The following is a 21,934-nucleotide window of genomic DNA, read 5'->3' on the forward strand; positions in this document are numbered from 1 at the left end:
AGGGCTCCATGAACCGTAATGTTTTCCTGCGTATTTGATTCTGCTATTCATCGAAGATCGCTGCTTGATTGACCTGTGATGATGATGATGATGATTGAAATTGATTGTACGACGATGATAAATTTTTTCTGGGTATCGCCTATGCTAAAGCTTCGATCTAGTTTTAGGGTAAACCAAACGAACCCTTTTAATTTGTTAAATAAACGCAGCTTGGGCCAAATCAAACTATTAGATTGGGTTTTATTCTAGGCCGTACTGTAGCAAACGGGCTCAACTCCTTTCCCAGCCATGATAGGCCCATCGGTATAAATTTTTTTTTGTTAACATTTTATTATTATTGAGAATATGATTATTATTATTATTTGATTAATATATTGTTAATATTATGATCATGAAAATAAATTCTAGGTATGATATAAATATAGATGCAATCATATTAATTAATAATGGCTAATATTATTAATACATATAAAAATTTAATTAAGTTATGAACTATATACATATGTAAAACGCATTTTTTTTATTTATTATTGAAACCTTATTATTATTAAGGTTATGATCATTATTATTACTATAATTAACATTATTACTATTATTATCATTATTTTGGTATTGTTATTAAGTCTTAAGAATTATCATCAAAAGTATTGTTTTTATTGTAAAAATAATACAACCTTTTTAATTTATCATTATTACTATCATTATTAAAAATTTTATATACTTTATCATTATTATCATTTTTATTATCAATATTAACATTATTATAGGTATTAGTATTATCAATATTATTATTAATATAATTATAATTATTATTAACATTATTCCTATTATTAATATATTAACAAATAAATATTAATTATATAAAAATATATTTAATATATATAATAAAACTATATTAATATTTTTACAAATTATTTATTTAAAGTATACAAAATAAATATATTTAAATTAATAATGAAACACATGAATTACTAAAATAACAGTTATGTTAATAATAATACATAAATTTATTCGACTTCAATTATATGTGTTAATATATACATAAATGATATAGGTTCGTGAATCCGAGGCCAACCCTACACTTATTCAATGACGTCATATGTATTTTTACTACAAAATACAGTATTGTGAGTTCATTTGCTCCCTTTTACTCTTTACGTTTTTGGGCTGAGAATACATGCAAATGCTTTATTAACTGTTTTACAATATTTATATGCGTGAGTTTCATTTGCTCCCTTTTACTCTTTACATTTTTGGGACTGAGAATACATGCGCTGTTTTTACAATTATTTTATTAAATGATTTTGAAAGATATTTTGAACTGCGAATGCATGAAATGCTTTTATAAATGTTTGACGAGATAGACACAAGTAAAACATTCCTCGAATGAATTATTATGCAGACAGAAGTTCTGCGGATTATTATTTAATTATGTGGACATGATAATTGCCACCATTGAATTACGTGGACATGATAATTTCCACCATTGATTATGTGGACATGATAATTGCCACCATTGATATGAATGTTATGTATCGAGAGAATGATTTTTATACACAAGTTATGTGTATGTTATTTTGTGCACGAGATATGTGTACGGTTACTAAGATTTATGAAAGATGATTTCGTACACGAGAAAGGTGTACTGTATTTAAAAGATATCGCATGTACATTACATGTGGGTATAAGATTCAGGCCCATTTGTATGATGCATGATTTAAATCTTGTGGTCTATCAAAATGATGAATTTTATTGTTTTATGATAAACCTATGAACTCACCAACCTTTTGGTTGACACTTGAAAACATGTTTATTCTCAGGTATGAAAGAAATCTTCCGTTGTGCATTTACTCATTTAGAGATATTACTTGGAGTCATTCATGACATATTTCAAAAGACGTTGCATTCGAGTCTTCGAGTTCATCAAGATCATTATTAAGTCAATTATAGTTGGATGTATTATGAAATGATATGCATGTCGTCAACTTTCAATGAAATGAAAGTTTGTCTTTCAAAAACGAATGCAATGTTTGTAAAATGTATCATATAGAGGTCAAGTACCTCGCGATGAAATCAACTATTGTGAATCGTTTATAATCGATATGGACTTCGTCCGGATGGATTAGGACGAGTCTTTACAGATGATCACCTTACAAGATTGAAAGTGAGCTAGCAAACTTGAAAGTATTCTTGATTTTATGAAACTAGAACTTTTGGAATTTATGAAGAACACTTAGAACTTGAAGATAGAACTTGAGAGAGATCAATTAGATGAAGAAAATTGAAGAATGAAAGTGTTTGTAGGTGTTTTTGGTCGTTGGTGTATGGATTAGATATAAAGGATATGTAATTTTGTTTTCATGTAAATAAGTCATGAATGATTACTCATATTTTTGTAATTTTATGAGATATTTCATGCTAGTTGCCAAATGATGGTTCCCACATGTGTTAGGTGACTCACATGGGCTGCTAAGAGCTGATCATTGGAGTGTATATACCAATAGTACATACATCTAAAAGCTGTGTATTGTACGAGTACGAATACGGGTGCATACGAGTAGAATTGTTGATGAAACTGAACGAGGATGTAATTGTAAGCATTTTTGTTAAGTAGAAGTATTTTGATAAGTGTATTGAAGTCTTTCAAAAGTGTATAAATACATATTAAAACACTACATGTATATACATTTTAACTGAGTCGTTAAGTCATCGTTAGTCGTTACATGTAAGTGTTGTTTTGAAACCTTTAGGTTAACGATCTTGTTAAATGTTGTTAACCCAATGTTTATAATATCAAATGAGATTTTAAATTATTATATTATCATGATATTATCATGTATGAATATCTCTTAATATGATATATATACATTAAATGTCTTTACAACGATAATCGTTACATATATGTCTCGTTTAAAAATCATTAAGTTAGTAGTCTTGTTTTTACATATGTAGTTCATTGTTAATATACTTTATGATATGTTTTCTTATCATAGTATCATGTTAACTATATATATATATCCATATATATGTCATCATATAGTTTTTACAAGTTTTAACGTTCGTGAATCACCGATCAACTTGGGTGGTCAATTGTCTATATGAAACATATTTCAATTAATCAAGTCTTAACAAGTTTGATTGCTTAACATGTTGGAAACATTTAATCATGTAAATATCAATCTCAATTAATATATATAAACATGGAAAAGTTTGGGTCACTACAAATATGCCCCTTTTTATTAAGTCTGGTAATCTAAGAATTAGGGAACAGACACCCTAATTGACGCGAATCCTAAAGATAGATCTATTGGGCCTAACAAACCCCATCCAAAGTACCGGATGCTTTAGTACTTCGAAATTTATATCATATCCGAAGGGTGTCCCGGAATGATGGGGATATTCTTAAATATGCATCTTGTTAATGTCGGTTACCAGGTGTTCACCATATGAATGATTTTTATCTCTATGTATGGGATGTGTATTGAAATATGAAATCTTGTGGTCTATTATTATGATTTGATATATATAGGTTAAACCTATAACTCACCAACATTTTTGTTGACGTTTTAAGCATGTTTATCCTCAGGTGATTATTAAGAGCTTCCGCTGTCGCATACTTAAATAAGGACGAGATTTGGAGTCCATGCTTGTATGATATTGTGTAAAAACTGCATTCAAGAAACTTATTTTGTTGTAACATATTTGTATTGTAAACCATTATGTAATGGTCGTGTGTAAACAGGATATTTTAGATTATCATTATTTGATAATCTACGTAAAGCTTTTTAAAACCTTTATCTATGAAATAAAGGTTATGGTTTGTTTTAAAAATGAATGCAGTCTTTGAAAAACGTCTCATATAGAGGTCAAAACCTCGCAACGAAATCAATTAATATGGAACGTTTTTAATCAATAAGAACGGGACATTTCAGTTGGTATCCGAGCGTTGGTCTTAGAGAACCAGAATTTTGCATTAGTGTGTCTTATCGAGTTGGTTAGGATGCATTAGTGAGTCTGGACTTCGACCATGTTTACTTGAAAAATGATTGCTTAACAAATTTTGTTGGAAACTATATATTTTTAACATGTGAATATTATGTGATATATTAATCTCTTAACGCGTTTGATATTATGTGATAGATGTCTACCTCTAGAACAAGTCCCATTGACTCACCTAATAATAATGAAGAGTCAAATGTAAATTGGAATGATTCGTGGACTGATTCACAAGTTCCCGAAGAGGAACCGGAAGAAGAGTCGGAACCGGAAGAAGAATCGGAACCGGAAGAAGAATCGGAACCGGAAGAAGAAATAGAACCGGTGGGGGAAATAATAAAACGGTTAAGTAAAAGAGAATCCTCAACCAACAGACCAAGGTTAATTATGGTCAATGGTGTTTCCGCCAAGGAAGCAAAATATTGGGAGGATTACCAATTCTCCGATGAATCGGATTCCAACGAGAATTCCGATGATGTTATAGAAATTACCCCAACTGAATTTAAAAAGGCAAAAAAAAATAATAAGGGAAAGGGCATAAAAATAGAGAAATGTAATTCCAACCCCGATGAACTTTATATGTATCGTCGACCCCCGAAGTCCTTAAGTTGTAACAATGACCCGGGAACCTCTAAACCACCAGGTTTTTCTAAACCAATGTGGACAACGACGGCTCGTATTAGGGGAACATCATATATCCCTAGAAACTTGGCAAAACGAACCAAAACCGAAGAAGAAGAAACGAGCGAGTCGGAATAAGATAGTTGTATTCGTGTGGTGTGTAGTGACCCGAACTTTTCCATGTTTATATATATTAATTGAGATTGATATTTACATGATTAAATATTTCCAACATGTTAAGCAATCAAACTTGTTAAGACTTGATTAATTGAAATATGTTTTATATAGACAATTGACCACCCAAGTTGACCGGTGATTCACGAACGTTAAAACTTGTAAAAACTATATGATGACATATATATGGATATATATATAGTTAACATGATACTATGATAAGTAAACATATCATTAAGTATATTAACAATGAACTACATATGTAAAAACAAGACTACTAACTTAATGATTTTTAAACGAGACATATATGTAACGATTATCGTTGTAAAGACATTTAATGTATATATATCATATTAAGAGATATTCATACATGATAATATCATGATAATATAATAATTTAAAATCTCATTTGATATTATAAACATTGGGTTAACAAAATTTAACAAGACCGTTAACCTAAAGGTTTAAAAACAACACTTACATGTAACGACTAACGATGACTTAACGACTCAGTTAAAATGTATATACATGTAGTGTTTTAATATGTATTTATACACTTTTGAAAGACTTCAATACACTTATCAAAATACTTCTACTTAACAAAAATGCTTACAATTACATCCTCGTTCAGTTTCATCAACAATTCTACTCGTATGCACCCATATTCGTACTCGTACAATACACAGCTTTTAGATGTATGTACTATTGGTATATACACTCCAATGATCAGCTCTTAGCAGCCCATGTGAGTCACCTAACACATGTGGGAACCATCATTTGGCAACTAGCATGAAATATCTCATAAAATTACAAAAATATGAGTAATCATTCATGACTTATTTACATGAAAACAAAATTACATATCCTTTATATCTAATCCATACACCAACGACCAAAAACACCTACAAACACTTTCATTCTTCAATTTTCTTCATCTAATTGATCTCTCTCAAGTTCTATCTTCAAGTTCTAAGTGTTCTTCATAAATTCCAAAAGTTCTAGTTTCATAAAATCAAGAATACTTTCAAGTTTGCTAGCTCACTTCCAATCTTGTAAGGTGATCATCCAACCTCAAGAAATCTTTGTTTCTTACAGTAGGTTATCATTCTAATACAAGGTAATAATCATATTCAAACTTTGGTTCAATTTCTATAACTATAACAATCTTATTTCAAGTGATGATCTTACTTGAACTTGTTTTCGTGTCATGATTCTGCTTCAAGAACTTCGAGCCATCCAAGGATCCATTGAAGCTAGATCCATTTTTCTCTTTTCCAGTAGGTTTATCCAAGGAAATTAAGGTAGTAATGATGTTCATAACATCATTCAATTCATACATATAAAGCTATCTTATTCGAAGGTTTAAACTTGTAATCACTAGAACATAGTTTAGTTAATTCTAAACTTGTTCGCAAACAAAAGTTAATCCTTCTAACTTGAATTTTAAAATCAACTAAACACATGTTCTATATCTATATGATATGCTAACTTAATGATTTAAAACCTGGAAACACGAAAAACACCGTAAAACCGGATTTACGCCGTCGTAGTAACACCGCGGGCTGTTTTGGGTTAGTTAATTAAAAACTATGATAAACTTTGATTTAAAAGTTATTATCCTGAGAAAATGATTTTTATTATGAACATGAAACTATATCCAAAAATTATGGTTAAACTCAAAGTGGAAGTATGTTTTCTAAAATGGTCATCTAGACGTCGTTCTTTCGACTGAAATGACTACCTTTACAAAAACGACTTGTAACTTATTTTTCCGACTATAAACCTATACGTTTTCTGTTTAGATTCATAAAATAGAGTTCAATATGAAACCATAGCAATTTTATTCACTCAAAACGGATTTAAAATGAAGAAGTTATGGGTAAAACAAGATTGGATAATTTTTCTCATTTTAGCTACGTGAAAATTGGTAACAAATCTATTCCAACCATAACTTAATCAACTTGTATTGTATATTATGTAATCTTGAGATACCATAGACATGTATACAATGTTTCGACCTATCATGTCGACACATCTATATATATTTCGGAACAACCATAGACACTCTATATGTGAATGTTGGAGTTAGGTATACAGGGTTGAGGTTGATTCCAAAATATATATAGTTTGAGTTGTGATCAATACTGAGATACGTATACACTGGGTCGTGGATTGATTCAAGATAATATTTATCGATTTATTTCTATACATCTAACTGTGGACAACTAGTTGTAGGTTACTAACGAGGACAGCTGACTTAATAAACTTAAAACATCAAAATATATTAAAAGTGTTGTAAATATATTTTGAACATACTTTGATATATATGTATATATTGTTATAGGTTCGTGAATCAACCAGTGGCCAAGTCTTACTTCCCGACGAAGTAAAAATCTGTGAAAGTGAGTTATAGTCCCACTTTTAAAATCTAATATTTTTGGGATGAGAATACATGCAGGTTTTATAAATGATTTACAAAATAGACACAAGTACGTGAAACTACATTCTATGGTTGAATTATCGAAATCGAATATGCCCCTTTTTATTAAGTCTGGTAATCTAAGAATTAGGGAACAGACACCCTAATTGACGCGAACTCTAAAGATAGATCTATTGGGCCTAACAAACCCCATCCAAAGTACCGGATGCTTTAGTACTTCGAAATTTATATCATATCCGAAGGGTGTCCCGGAATGATGGGGATATTCTTATATATGCATCTTGTTAATGTCGGTTACCAGGTGTTCACCATATGAATGATTTTTATCTCTATGTATGGGATGTGTATTGAAATATGAAATCTTGTGGTCTATTGTTACGATTTGATATATATAGGTTAAACCTATAACTCACCAACATTTTTGTTGACGTTTAAAGCATGTTTATTCTCAGGTGAATATTAAGAGCTTCCGCTGTTGCATACTAAAATAAGGACAAGATTTGGAGTCCATGTTTGTATGATATTGTGTAAAAACTGCATTCAAGAAACTGATTTCGATGTAACATATTTGTATTGTAAACATTATGTAATGGTCGTGTGTAAACAGGATATTTTAGATTATCATTATTTGATAATCTACGTAAAGCTTTTTAAACCTTTATTTATGAAATAAAGGTTATGGTTTGTTTTAAAAATGAATGCAGTCTTTGAAAAACGTCTCATATAGAGGTCAAAACCTCGCAACGAAATCAATTAATATGGAACGTTTTTAATCAATAAGAACGGGACATTTCAGTTGGTATCCGAGCGTTGGTCTTAGAGAACCAGAATTTTGCATTAGTGTGTCTTATCGAGTTTGTTAGGATGCATTAGTGAGTCTGGACTTCGACCGTGTTTACTTGAAAAATGATTGCTTAACAAATTTTGTTGGAAACTATATATTTTTAACATGTGAATATTATGTGATATATTAATCTCTTAACGCGTTTGATATTATGTGATAGATGTCTACCTCTAGAACAAGTCCCATTGACTCACCTAATAATAATGAAGAGTCAAATGTAAATTGGAATGATTCGTGGACTGATTCACAAGTTCCTGAAGAGGAACCGGAAGAAGAGTCGGAACCGGAAGAAGAATCGGAACCGGAAGAAGAATCGGAACCGGATGAAGAAATAGAACCGGTGGGGGAAATAATAAAACGGTTAAGTAAAAGAAAATCCTCAACCAACCGACCAAGGTTAATTATGGTCAATGGTGTTTCCGCCAAGGAAGCAAAATATTGGGAGGATTACCAATTCTCCGATGAATCGGATTCCGACGAGAATTCCGATGATGTTATAGAAATTACCCCAACTGAATTTAAAAAGGCAAAAGAAAATAATAAGGGAAAGGGCATAAAAATAGAGAAATCTAATTCCAACCCCGATGAACTTTATATGTATCGTCAACTCCCGAAGTCCTTAAGTTGTAACAATGACCCGGGAACCTCTAAACCACCAGGTTTTTCTAAACCAATGTGGATCACGATGGCTCGTATTAGGGGAACATCATATATCCCTAGAAACTTGGCAAAACGAACCAAAACCGAAGAAGAAGAAACAAGCGAGTCAGAATAAGATAGTTGTATTCGTGTGGTGTAATATATGTAATATAGTGTGCTTATGCTTTATGATATATGTAAAAATTGCTTGTATTAATAAGTATTTTTTTTTTATGAATCTAACTCTTGTCTATTTTACAGTATAAAAACACAAAATGGATAGACAACCCAATATTTTAAGAGACCTACCCGGAGACATGATTGATGAAATCTTGTCTAGAGTCGGTCAGAATTCTTCGGCACAACTATTTAAGGCGAGATCAGTTTGTAAGACATTCGAAGAACGTTCCAAGAATGCCTTGGTTTATAAAAGGCTTTCGTTCGGAAGATGGGGGATATCACATTGGGAAATCCATAAGTTACGATGTGTTTACTTTGACGCATATATTGCGGGGAACCCAAATGCTATTTTACGCAATGGGTTAAGAAATTATTTTGACTCAATATATCCGAATATTGGACTTCGTGATTTAGAAAAAGCGGCTAACATGCAACATAAAGGAGCATGTTATGCTTACGGATTAGTAATGTTCGCTTCTCACCAAAGTGAGAACAAGAACATCGGGCTACAACTATTAAACAAAACGTTCCCACAAGTGACGGAGTCGGTAATTGGGGTAAGAAATGAGGTTTTTAGATTGTTACGGGACTGTTGGACATTACGTAACCCTCGTCCCTTTGACGACGTTACAACACGCTGTCTTATCAACGGCCATAACGGTTATGTTCCACAAGACCAAGGATGGGAAGTAGTCCTAGAAAAACCAGAATGCATGACTTGTTTCTGGACGTATGAATTACGTGTCTTTATTGCCTTTGCTGAACGACTTGTGTACTAGCTAGAATTATCTTCACAACCATCTTGTATCAAATTTATTGTGTGCTATATTTCATGCTATATGTAAAATAAGCGGTATTGTAAGTTTGTAAAATGTTGTGTAAAAGTTTGAACGCGAAATATTATTATAATCAGTTTTTCATATAGAATTGTAGTAGTTGAATTGTATATTAGCTACTAAGTATGAACTTAACGGGTAGGTACTACCCGAATTTAAACTTATAAAACGCTAATATGAAGAAAAAGCTTTTATAAATGAGTTCATATTATGCTACGAAATACTATTAACTACTCTTAATATTCTGTATGATTAACTTGTTCCATTTAACTATTTTGAAGGAAATGGCACCGACTACTCGACACACCGTGAATATGAATGAAGAGGAATTCCGTACTTTTCTAGCTTCAAACATAGCCGCAGTACAGGCTGCGCTACATACCAACAATAACCTTGGATCTAGCAGTACAGGAAATCGTGTAGGATGCACCTACAAAGAATTCACTGCCTGCAAACCTTTGGAATTTGATGGAACCGAAGGACCGATCGGATTGAAACGGTGGACCGAGAAGGTCGAATCGGTGTTTGCCATAAGTAAATGTACTGAAGAGGACAAAGTAAAGTACGCTAACAGGTTCTGCGTTAACATGGTGGAATACCTATCTAGAGCAAGTGGGACAAGACGATGCGTACGCACTACCGTGGTCAGCATTCAAGCACTTGATGAACGAGAAGTACCGTCCCAGAACCGAGGTCAATAAGCTCAAGACAGAACTTAGAGGGTTACGAACCCAAGGATTTGATATTACCACGTACGAAAGACGATTCACAGAATTGTGCCTATTGTGTCCGGGAGCATTCGAAGATGAGGAAGAGAAGATCGACGCATTTGTGAAAGGATTACCGGAAAGAATCCAAGAAGATATAAGTTCACACGAGCCCGCCTCCATACAACAGGCATGTAGAATGGCTCACAAACTCGTGAACCAAATTGAAGAAAGAATTAAAGAACAGACTGCTGAAGAGGCCAATGTGAAGCAATTCAAAAGAAAGTGGGAGGAAAACGGTGATAAGAATCACCAATACAACAACAACAGCAATTACAACAATAATCGCAACAATTATCCCAACAATCGCAACATCAATCGCAACTACAACAAACGGCCCAACAACAACAACAACAACAACAACAGCAACTACAACAATCATCCCAACAACAATAATAACCGCAACAACAACAACAATCAGAAGCAGCTATGCCAAAGGTGTAAAAAGAATCACTCGGGGTTCTGTACCAAATTTTGCAACAAGTGTAAAAGAAATGGTCATAGCGCGGTGAAGTGTGAGGTCTACGGACCAGGGGTTAATAGAACGAAAGGAACAAATGGTGTCGGAACGAGTAATGGCGGAGCAAGTAGTGTCGGAGCAAGTTATGCCAATGTAGTTTGTTATAAATGTGGAAAACCAGGCCACATTATTAGAAATTGCCCGAACCAGGAGAACACGAATGGACAAGGCCGTGGAAGAGTTTTCAATATTAATGCGGCAGAGGCACAGGAAGACCCGGAGCTTGTTACGGGTACGTTTCTTATTGACAATAAATCTGCTTACGTTTTATTTGATTCGGGTGCGGATAGAAGCTATATGAGTAGAGATTTTTGTGCTAAATTAAGTTGTCCATTGACGCCTTTGGATAGTAAATTTTTACTCGAATTAGCAAATGGTAAATTAATTTCAGCAGATAATATATGTCGGAATCGAGAAATTAAACTGGTTAGCGAAACATTTAAGATTGATTTGATACCAGTAGAGTTAGGGAGTTTTGATGTGATAATCGGTATGGACTGGTTGAAAGAAGTGAAAGCGGAGATCGTTTATTACAAAAATGCAATTCGCATTATACGAGAAAAAGGAAAACCCTTAATGGTGTACGGAGAAAAGGGCAACACGAAGCTACATCTTATTAGTAATTTGAAGGCACAAAAACTAATAAGAAAAGGTTGCTATGCTGTTCTAGCACACGTCGAGAAAGTACAAACTGAAGAAAAGAGCATCAATGATGTTCCCGTCGCAAAAGAATTTCCTGATGTATTTCCGAAAGAATTACCGGGATTACCCCCACATCGATCCGTTGAATTTCAAATAGATCTTGTACCAGGAGCTGCACCAATAGCTCGTGCTCCTTATAGACTCGCACCCAGCGAGATGAAAGAACTACAAAGCCAATTACAAGAACTTTTAGAGCGTGGTTTCATTCGACCAAGCACATCACCGTGGGGAGCTCCTGTTTTGTTTGTCAAGAAGAAAGATGGTACATTCAGGTTGTGTATCGACTACCGAGAGTTGAACAAACTTACCATCAAGAACCGCTACCCACTACCGAGAATCGATGACTTATTTGATCAACTACAAGGCTCGTCTGTTTATTCAAAGATTGACTTACGTTCCGGGTATCATCAAATGCGGGTGAAAGAAGATGATATTCCAAAGACTGCTTTCAGAACACGTTACGGTCATTACGAGTTTATGGTCATGCCGTTTGGTTTAACTAATGCACCAGCTGTGTTCATGGACCTTATGAACCGAGTGTGTGGACCATACCTTGATAAGTTTGTCATTGTTTTCATTGATGACATACTTATTTACTCAAAGAATGACCAAGAACACGGTGAACATTTGAGAAAGGTGTTAGAAGTATTGAGGAAGGAAGAATTGTACGCTAAGTTTTCAAAGTGTGCATTTTGGTTGGAAGAAGTTCAATTCCTCGGTCACATAGTGAACAAAGAAGGTATTAAGGTGGATCCGGCAAAGATAGAAACTGTTGAAAAGTGGGAAACCCCGAAAACTCCGAAACACATACGCCAGTTTTTAGGACTGGCTGGTTACTACAGAAGGTTCATCCAAGACTTTTCCAGAATAGCAAAACCCTTGACTGCATTAACGCATAAAGGGAAGAAATTTGAATGGAATGATGAACAAGAGAAAGCGTTTCAGTTATTGAAGAAAAAGCTAACTACGGCACCTATATTATCATTGCCTGAAGGGAATGATGATTTTGTGATTTATTGTGATGCATCAAAGCAAGGTCTCGGTTGTGTATTAATGCAACGAACGAAGGTGATTGCTTATGCGTCTAGACAATTGAAGATTCACGAACAAAATTATACGACGCATGATTTGGAATTAGGCGCGGTTGTTTTTGCATTAAAGACTTGGAGGCACTACTTATATGGGGTCAAAAGTATTATATATACCGACCACAAAAGTCTTCAACACATATTTAATCAGAAACAACTGAATATGAGGCAGCGTAGGTGGATTGAATTATTGAATGATTACGACTTTGAGATTCGTTACCACCCGGGGAAGGCAAATGTGGTAGCCGATGCCTTGAGCAGGAAGGACAGAGAACCCATTCGAGTAAAATCTATGAATATAATGATTCATAATAACATTACTACTCAAATAAAGGAGGCGCAACAAGGAGTTTTAAAAGAGGGAAATTTAAAGGATGAAATACCCAAAGGATCGGAGAAGCATCTTAATATTCGAGAAGATGGAACCCGGTATAGAGCTGAAAGGATTTGGGTACCAAAATTTAGAGATATGAGAGAAATGGTACTTAGAGAAGCTCATAAAACCAGATACTCAATACATCCTGGAACGGGGAAGATGTACAAGGATCTCAAGAAACATTTTTGGTGGCCGGGTATGAAAGCCGATATTGCTAAATACGTGGGAGAATGTTTGACGTGTTCTAAGGTCAAATCTGAGCATCAGAAACCATCAGGTCTACTTCAACAACCCGAAATCCCGGAATGGAAATGGGAAAACATTACCATGGATTTCATCACTAAATTGCCAAGGACTGCAAGTGGTTTTGATACTATTTGGGTAATAGTTGATCGTGTCACCAAATCAGCACACTTCCTGCCAATAAGAGAAGATGACAAGATGGAGAAGTTAGCACGACTGTATTTGAAGGAAGTCGTCTCCAGACATGGAATACCAATCTCTATTATCTCTGATAGGGATGGCAGATTTATTTCAAGATTCTGGCAGACATTACAGCAAGCATTATGAACTCGTCTAGACATGAGTACTACCTATCATCCACAAACTGATGGGCAGAGTGAAAGGACGATACAAACGCTTGAAGACATGCTACGAGCATGTGTTATTGATTTCGGAAACAGTTGGGATCGACATCTACCGTTAGCAGAATTTTCCTACAACAACAGCTACCATTCAAGCATTGAGATGGCGCCGTTTGAAGCACTTTATGGTAGAAAGTGCAGGTCTCCGATTTGTTGGAGTGAAGTGGGGGATAGACAGATTACGGGTCCGGAGATTATACAAGAAACTACCGAGAAGATCATCCAAATTCAACAACGGTTGAAAACCGCCCAAAGTTGACAAAAGAGCTACGCTGACATTAAAAGAAAAGATATAGAATTTGAAATTGGAGAGATGGTCATGCTTAAAGTTGCACCTTGGAAAGGCTTTGTTCGATTTGGTAAACGAGGGAAATTAAATCCAAGGTATATTGGACCATTCAAGATTATTGATCGTGTCGGACCAGTAGCTTACCGACTTGAGTTACCTCAACAACTCGCGGCTGTACATAACACTTTCCACGTCTCGAATTTGAAGAAATATTTTGCTAAAGAAGATCTCACTATTCCGTTAGATGAAATCCAAATCAACGAAAAACTCCAATTCATCGAAGAACCCGTCGAAATAATGGATCGTGAGGTTAAAAGACTTAAGCAAAACAAGATACCAATTGTTAAGGTTTGATGGAATGCTCGTAGAGGACCCGAGTTCACCTGGGAGCGTGAAGATCAGATGAAGAAGAAATACCCGCATCTATTTCCCGAAGATTCGTCAACACCTTCAACAGCTTAAAATTTCGGGACAAAATTTATTTAACGGGTAGGTACTGTAGTGACCCGAACTTTTCCATGTTTATATATATTAATTGAGATTGATATTTACATGATTAAATATTTCCAACATGTTAAGCAATCAAACTTGTTAAGACTTGATTAATTGAAATATGTTTTATATAGACAATTGACCACCCAAGTTGACCGGTGATTCACGAACGTTAAAACTTGTAAAAACTATATGATGACATATATATGGATATATATATAGTTAACATGATACTATGATAAGTAAACATATCATTAAGTATATTAACACTGAACTACATATGTAAAAACAAGACTACTAACTTAATGATTTTTAAACGAGACATATATGTAACGATTATCGTTGTAAAGACATTTAATGTATATATATCATATTAAGAGATATTAATACATGATAATATCATGATAATATAATAATTTAAAATCTCATTTGATATTATAAACATTGGGTTAACAAAATTTAACAAGACCGTTAACCTAAAGGTTTAAAAACAACACTTACATGTAACGACTAACGATGACTTAACGACTCAGTTAAAATGTATATACATGTAGTGTTTTAATATGTATTTATACACTTTTGAAAGACTTCAATACACTTATCAAAATACTTCTACTTAACAAAAATGCTTACAATTACATCCTCGTTCAGTTTCATCAACAATTCTACTCGTATGCACCCGTATTCGTACTCGTACAATACACAGCTTTTAGATGTATGTACTATTGGTATATACACTCCAATGATCAGCTCTTAGCAGCCCATGTGAGTCACCTAACACATGTGGGAACCATCATTTGGCAACTAGCATGAAATATCTCATAAAATTACAAAAATATGAGTAATCATTCATGACTTATTTACATGAAAACAAAATTACATATCCTTTATATCTAATCCATACACCAACGACCAAAAACACCTACAAACACTTTCATTCTTCAATTTTCTTCATCTAATTGATCTCTCTCAAGTTCTATCTTCAAGTTCTAAGTGTTCTTCATAAATTCCAAAAGTTCTAGTTTCATAAAATCAAGAATACTTTCAAGTTTGCTAGCTCACTTCCAATCTTGTAAGGTGATCATCCAACCTCAAGAAATCTTTGTTTCTTACAGTAGGTTATCATTCTAATACAAGGTAATAATCATATTCAAACTTTGGTTCAATTTCTATAACTATAACAATCTTATTTCAAGTGATGATCTTACTTGAACTTGTTTTCGTGTCATGATTCTGCTTCAAGAACTTCGAGCCATCCAAGGATCCATTGAAGCTAGATCCATTTTTCTCTTTTCCAGTAGGTTTATCCAAGGAACTTAAGGTAGTAATGATGTTCATAACATCATTCAATTCATACATATAAAGCTATCTTATTCGAAGGTTTAAACTTGTAATCACTAGAACATAGTTTAGTTAATTCTAAACTTGTTCGCAAACAAAAGTTAATCCTTCTAACTTGAATTTTAAAATCAACTAAACACATGTTCTATATCTATATGATATGCTAACTTAATGATTTAAAACCTGGAAACACGAAAAACACCGTAAAACCGGATTTACGCCGTCGTAGTAACACCGCGGGCTGTTTTGGGTTACTTAATTAAAAACTATGATAAACTTTGATTTAAAAGTTATTATCCTGAGAAAATGATTTTTATTATGAACATGAAACTATATCCAAAAATTATGGTTAAACTCAAAGTGGAAGTATGTTTTCTAAAATGGTCATCTAGACGTCGTTCTTTCGACTGAAATGACTACCTTTACAAAAACGACTTGTAACTTATTTTTCCGACTATAAAACTATACTTTTTCTGTTTAGATTCATAAAATAGAGTTCAATATGAAACCATAGCAATTTGATTCACTCAAAACGGATTTAAAATGAAGAAGTTATGGGTAAAACAAGATTGGATAATTTTTCTCATTTTAGCTACGTGAAAATTGGTAACAAATCTATTCCAACCATAACTTAATCAACTTGTATTGTATATTATGTAATCTTGAGATACCATAGACACGTATACAATGTTTCGACCTATCATGTCGACACATCTATATATATTTCGGAACAACCATAGACACTCTATATGTGAATGTTGGAGTTAGCTATACAGGGTTGAGGTTGATTCCAAAATATATATAGTTTGAGTTGTGATCAATACTGAGATACGTATACACTGGGTCGTGGATTGATTCAAGATAATATTTATCGATTTATTTCTGTACATCTAACTGTGGACAACTAGTTGTAGGTTACTAACGAGGACAGCTGACTTAATAAACTTAAAACATCAAAATATATTAAAAGTGTTGTAAATATATTTTAAACATACTTTGATATATATGTATATATTGTTATAGGTTCGTGAATCAACCAGTGGCCAAGTCTTACTTCCCGACGAAGTAAAAATCTGTGAAAGTGAGTTATAGTCCCACTTTTAAAATCTAATATTTTTGGGATGAGAATACATGCAGGTTTTATAAATGATTTACAAAATAGACACAAGTACGTGAAACTACATTCTATGGTTGAATTATCGAAATCGAATATGCCCCTTTTTATTAAGTCTGGTAATCTAAGAATTAGGGAACAGACACCCTAATTGACGCGAACTCTAAAGATAGATCTATTGGGCCTAACAAACCCCATCCAAAGTACCGGATGCTTTAGTACTTCGAAATTTATATCATATCCGAAGGGTGTCCCGGAATGATGGGGATATTCTTATATATGCATCTTGTTAATGTCGGTTACCAGGTGTTCACCATATGAATGATTTTTATCTCTATGTATGGGATGTGTATTGAAATATGAAATCTTGTGGTCTATTGTTACGATTTGATATATATAGGTTAAACCTATAACTCACCAACATTTTTGTTGACGTTTAAAGCATGTTTATTCTCAGGTGAATATTAAGAGCTTCCGCTGTTGCATACTAAAATAAGGACAAGATTTGGAGTCCATGTTTGTATGATATTGTGTAAAAACTGCATTCAAGAAACTGATTTCGATGTAACATATTTGTATTGTAAACATTATGTAATGGTCGTGTGTAAACAGGATATTTTAGATTATCATTATTTGATAATCTACGTAAAGCTTTTTAAACCTTTATTTATGAAATAAAGGTTATGGTTTGTTTTAAAAATGAATGCAGTCTTTGAAAAACGTCTCATATAGAGGTCAAAACCTCGCAACGAAATCAATTAATATGGAACCTTTTTAATCAATAAGAACGGGACATTTCATGGTGTAATATATGTAATATAGTGTGCTTATGCTTTATGATATATGTAAAAATTGCTTGTATTAATAAGTATTTTTTTATGAATCTAACTCTTGTCTATTTTACAGTTTAAAAACACAAAATGGATAGACAACCCAATATTTTAAGAGACCTACCCGGAGACATGATTGATGAAATCTTGTCTAGAGTCGGTCAGAATTCCTCGGCACAACTATTTAAGGCGAGATCAGTTTGTAAGATATTTGAAGAACGTTCCAAGAATGTCTTGGTTTATAAGAGACTTTCGTTTGAAAGATGTGGGATATCACATTGGGAAACCCATAAGTTACGATGTGTTTACTTTGACGCATATATTGCAGGGAACCCAAATGCTATTTTACGCAACGGGTTAAGAAATTATTTTGACTCAATATATCCGAATATTGGACTTCGTGATTTAGAAAAAGCGGCTAACATGCAACATAAAGAAGCATGTTATGCTTACGGATTAGTAATGTTCGCTTCTCACCAAAGTGAGAACAAGAACATCGAGCTACAACTATTAAACAAAACGTTTCCACAAGTGACGGAGTCGGTAATTAGGGTAAGAAATGAGGTTTTTAGATTGTTACGGGACTGTTGGACATTACGTAACCCTCGTCCCTTTAACGACGTTACAACACGCTGTCTTATCAACGGCCATAACGGTTATGTTCCGCAAGACCAAGGATGGGAAGTAGTCCTAGTAAAACCAGAATGCATGACTTGTTTCTGGACGTATGAATTACGTGTCTTTATTGCCTTTGCTGAACGACTTGTGTACTAGCTAGAATTATCTTCACAACTATCTTGTATCAAAGTTATTGTGTGCTATATTTCATGCTTTATGTAAAATAAGCGGTATTGTAAGTTTGTAAAATATTGTATAAAAGTTTGAACGCGAAATATTATTACAATCAGTTTTTCATATAGAATTGTAGTAGTTGAATTGTATATTAGCTACTAAGTATGAACTTAACGGGTAGGTACTACCCGAATTTAAACTTATAAAACGCTAATATGAAGAAAAAGCTTTTATAAATGAGTTCATATTATGCTACGAAATACTATTAACTACTCTTAATATTCTGTATGATTAACTTGTTCCATTTGACTATTTTGAAGGAAATGGCACCGACTACTCGACACACCGTGAATATGAATGAAGAGGAATTCCGTACTTTTCTAGCTTCAAACATAGCCGCAGTACAGGCTGCGCTACATACCAACAATAACCTTGGATCTAGCAGTACAGGAAATCGTGTAGGATGCACCTACAAAGAATTCACTGCCTGCAAACCTTTGGAATTTGATGGAACCGAAGGACCGATCGGATTGAAACGGTGGACCGAGAAGGTCGAATCGGTGTTTGCCATAAGTAAGTGTACTGAAGAGGACAAAGTGAAGTACGCTACGCATACCTTCACAGGTTCTGCATTAACATGGTGGAATACCTATCTAGAGCAAGTGGGACAAGACGATGCGTACGCACTACCGTGGTCAGCATTCAAGCACTTGATGAACGAGAAGTACCATCCCAGAACCGAGGTCAATAAGCTCAAGACAGAACTTAGAGGGTTACGAACCCAAGGATTTGATATTACCACGTACGAAAGACGATTCACAGAATTGTGCCTATTGTGTCCGGGAGCGTTCGAAGATGAGGAAGAGAAGATCGACGCGTTTGTGAAAGGATTACCGGAAAGAATCCAAGAAGATATAAGTTCACACGAGCCCGCCTCCATACAACAGGCATGTAGAATGGCTCACAAACTAGTGAACCAGATTGAAGAAAGAATTAAAGAACAGACTACTGAAGAGGCCAATGTGAAGCAAGTCAAAAGAAAGTGGGAGGAAAATGGTGATAAGAATCACCAATACAACAACAACAATAATCGCAACAATTATCCCAACAATCGCAACATCAATCGTAACTACAACAAACGGCCTAACAACAACAACAACAACAACAGCAACTACAACAATTATCCCAACAACAATAATAACCGCAACAACAACAACAATCAGAAGCAGCTATGCCAAAGGTGTGAAAAGTATCACTCGGGGTTCTGCACCAAATTTTGCAACAAGTGTAAAAGAAATGGTCATAGCGCGGCGAAGTGTGAGGTCTACGGACCAGGGGTTAATAGAACGAAAGGAACAAATGGTGTCGGAACGAGTAATGTCGGAGCAAGTAGTGTCGGAGCAAGTTATGCCAATGTAGTTTGTTATAAATGTGGAAAACAGGGCCACATCATTAGAAATTGCCCGAACCAGGAGAACACGAATGGACAAGGCCGCGGAAGAGTTTTCAATATTAATGCGGCAGAGGCACAGGAAGACCCGGAGCTTGTTACGGGTACGTTTCTTATTGACAATAAATTTGCTTACGTTTTATTTGATTCGGGTGCGGATAGAAGCTATATGAGTAGAGATTTTTGTGCTAAATTAAGTTGTCCATTGACGCCTTTGGATAGTAAATTTTTACTCGAATTAGCAAATGGTAAATTAATTTCAGCAGATAATATATGTCGGAATCGAGAAATTAAACTGGTTAGCGAAACATTTAAGATTGATTTGATACCAGTAGAGTTAGGGAGTTTTGATGTGATAATCGGTATGGACTGGTTGAAAGAAGTGAAAGCAGAGATCGTTTGTTACAAAAATGCAATTCGCATTATACGAGAAAAAGGAAAACCCTTAATGGTGTACGGAGAAAAGGGCAACACGAAGCTACATCTTATTAGTAATTTGAAGGCACAAAAACTAATAAGAAAAGGTTGCTATGCTGTTCTAGCACACGTCGAGAAAGTACAAACTGAAGAAAAGAGCATCAATGATGTTCCCATTGCAAAAGAATTTCCCGATGTATTTCCGAAAGAATTACCGGGATTACCCCCACATCGATCCGTTGAATTTCAAATAGATCTTGTACCAGGAGCTGCACCAATAGCTCGTGCTCCTTACAGACTCGCACCCAGCGAGATGAAAGAACTGCAAAGCCAATTACAAGAACTTTTAGAGCGTGGTTTCATTCGACCAAGCACATCACCGTGGGGAGCTCCTGTTTTGTTTGTCAAGAAGAAAGATGGTACATTCAGGTTGTGTATCGACTACCGAGAGTTGAACAAACTTACCATCAAGAACCGCTACCTACTACCGAGAATCGACGACTTATTTGATCAACTACAAGGCTCGTCTGTTTATTCAAAGATTGACTTACGTTCCGGGTATCATCAAATGCGGGTGAAAGAAGATGATATTCCAAAGACTGCTTTCAAAACACGTTACGATCATTACGAGTTTATGGTCATGCCGTTTGGTTTAACTAATGCACCAGCTGTGTTCATGGACCTTATGAACCGAGTGTGTGGACCATACCTTGACAAGTTTGTCATTGTTTTCATTGATGACATACTTATTTACTCAAAGAATGACCAAGAACACGGTGAACATTTGAGAAAGGTGTTAGAAGTATTGAGGAAGGAAGAATTGTACGCTAAGTTTTCAAAGTGTGCATTTTGGTTGGAAGAAGTTCAATTCCTCGGTCACATAGTGAACAAAGAAGGTATTAAGGTGGATCCAGCAAAGATAGAAACTGTTGAAAAGTGGGAAACCCCGAAAACTCCGAAACACATACGCCAGTTTTTAGGACTAGCTGGTTACTACAGAAGGTTCATCCAAGACTTTTCCAGAATAGCAAAACCCTTGACTGCATTAACGCATAAAGGGAAGAAATTTGAATGGAATGATGAACAAGAGAAAGCGTTTCAGTTATTGAAGAAAAAGCTAACTACGGCACCTATATTATCATTGCCTGAAGGGAATGATGATTTTGTGATTTATTGTGACGCATCAAAGCAAGGTCTTGGTTGTGTATTAATGCAACGAACGAAGGTGATTGCTTATGAGTCTAGACAATTGAAGATTCACGAGCAAAATTATACGACGCATGATTTGGAATTAGGCGCGGTTGTTTTTGCATTAAAGACTTGGAGGCACTACTTATATGGGGTCAAAAGTATTATATATACCGACCACAAAAGTCTTCAAC

The sequence above is a fragment of the Rutidosis leptorrhynchoides genome, chromosome 8 (assembly GCF_046630445.1).
Source record: "Rutidosis leptorrhynchoides isolate AG116_Rl617_1_P2 chromosome 8, CSIRO_AGI_Rlap_v1, whole genome shotgun sequence".
Lineage (NCBI taxonomy): Eukaryota > Viridiplantae > Streptophyta > Magnoliopsida > Asterales > Asteraceae > Rutidosis > Rutidosis leptorrhynchoides.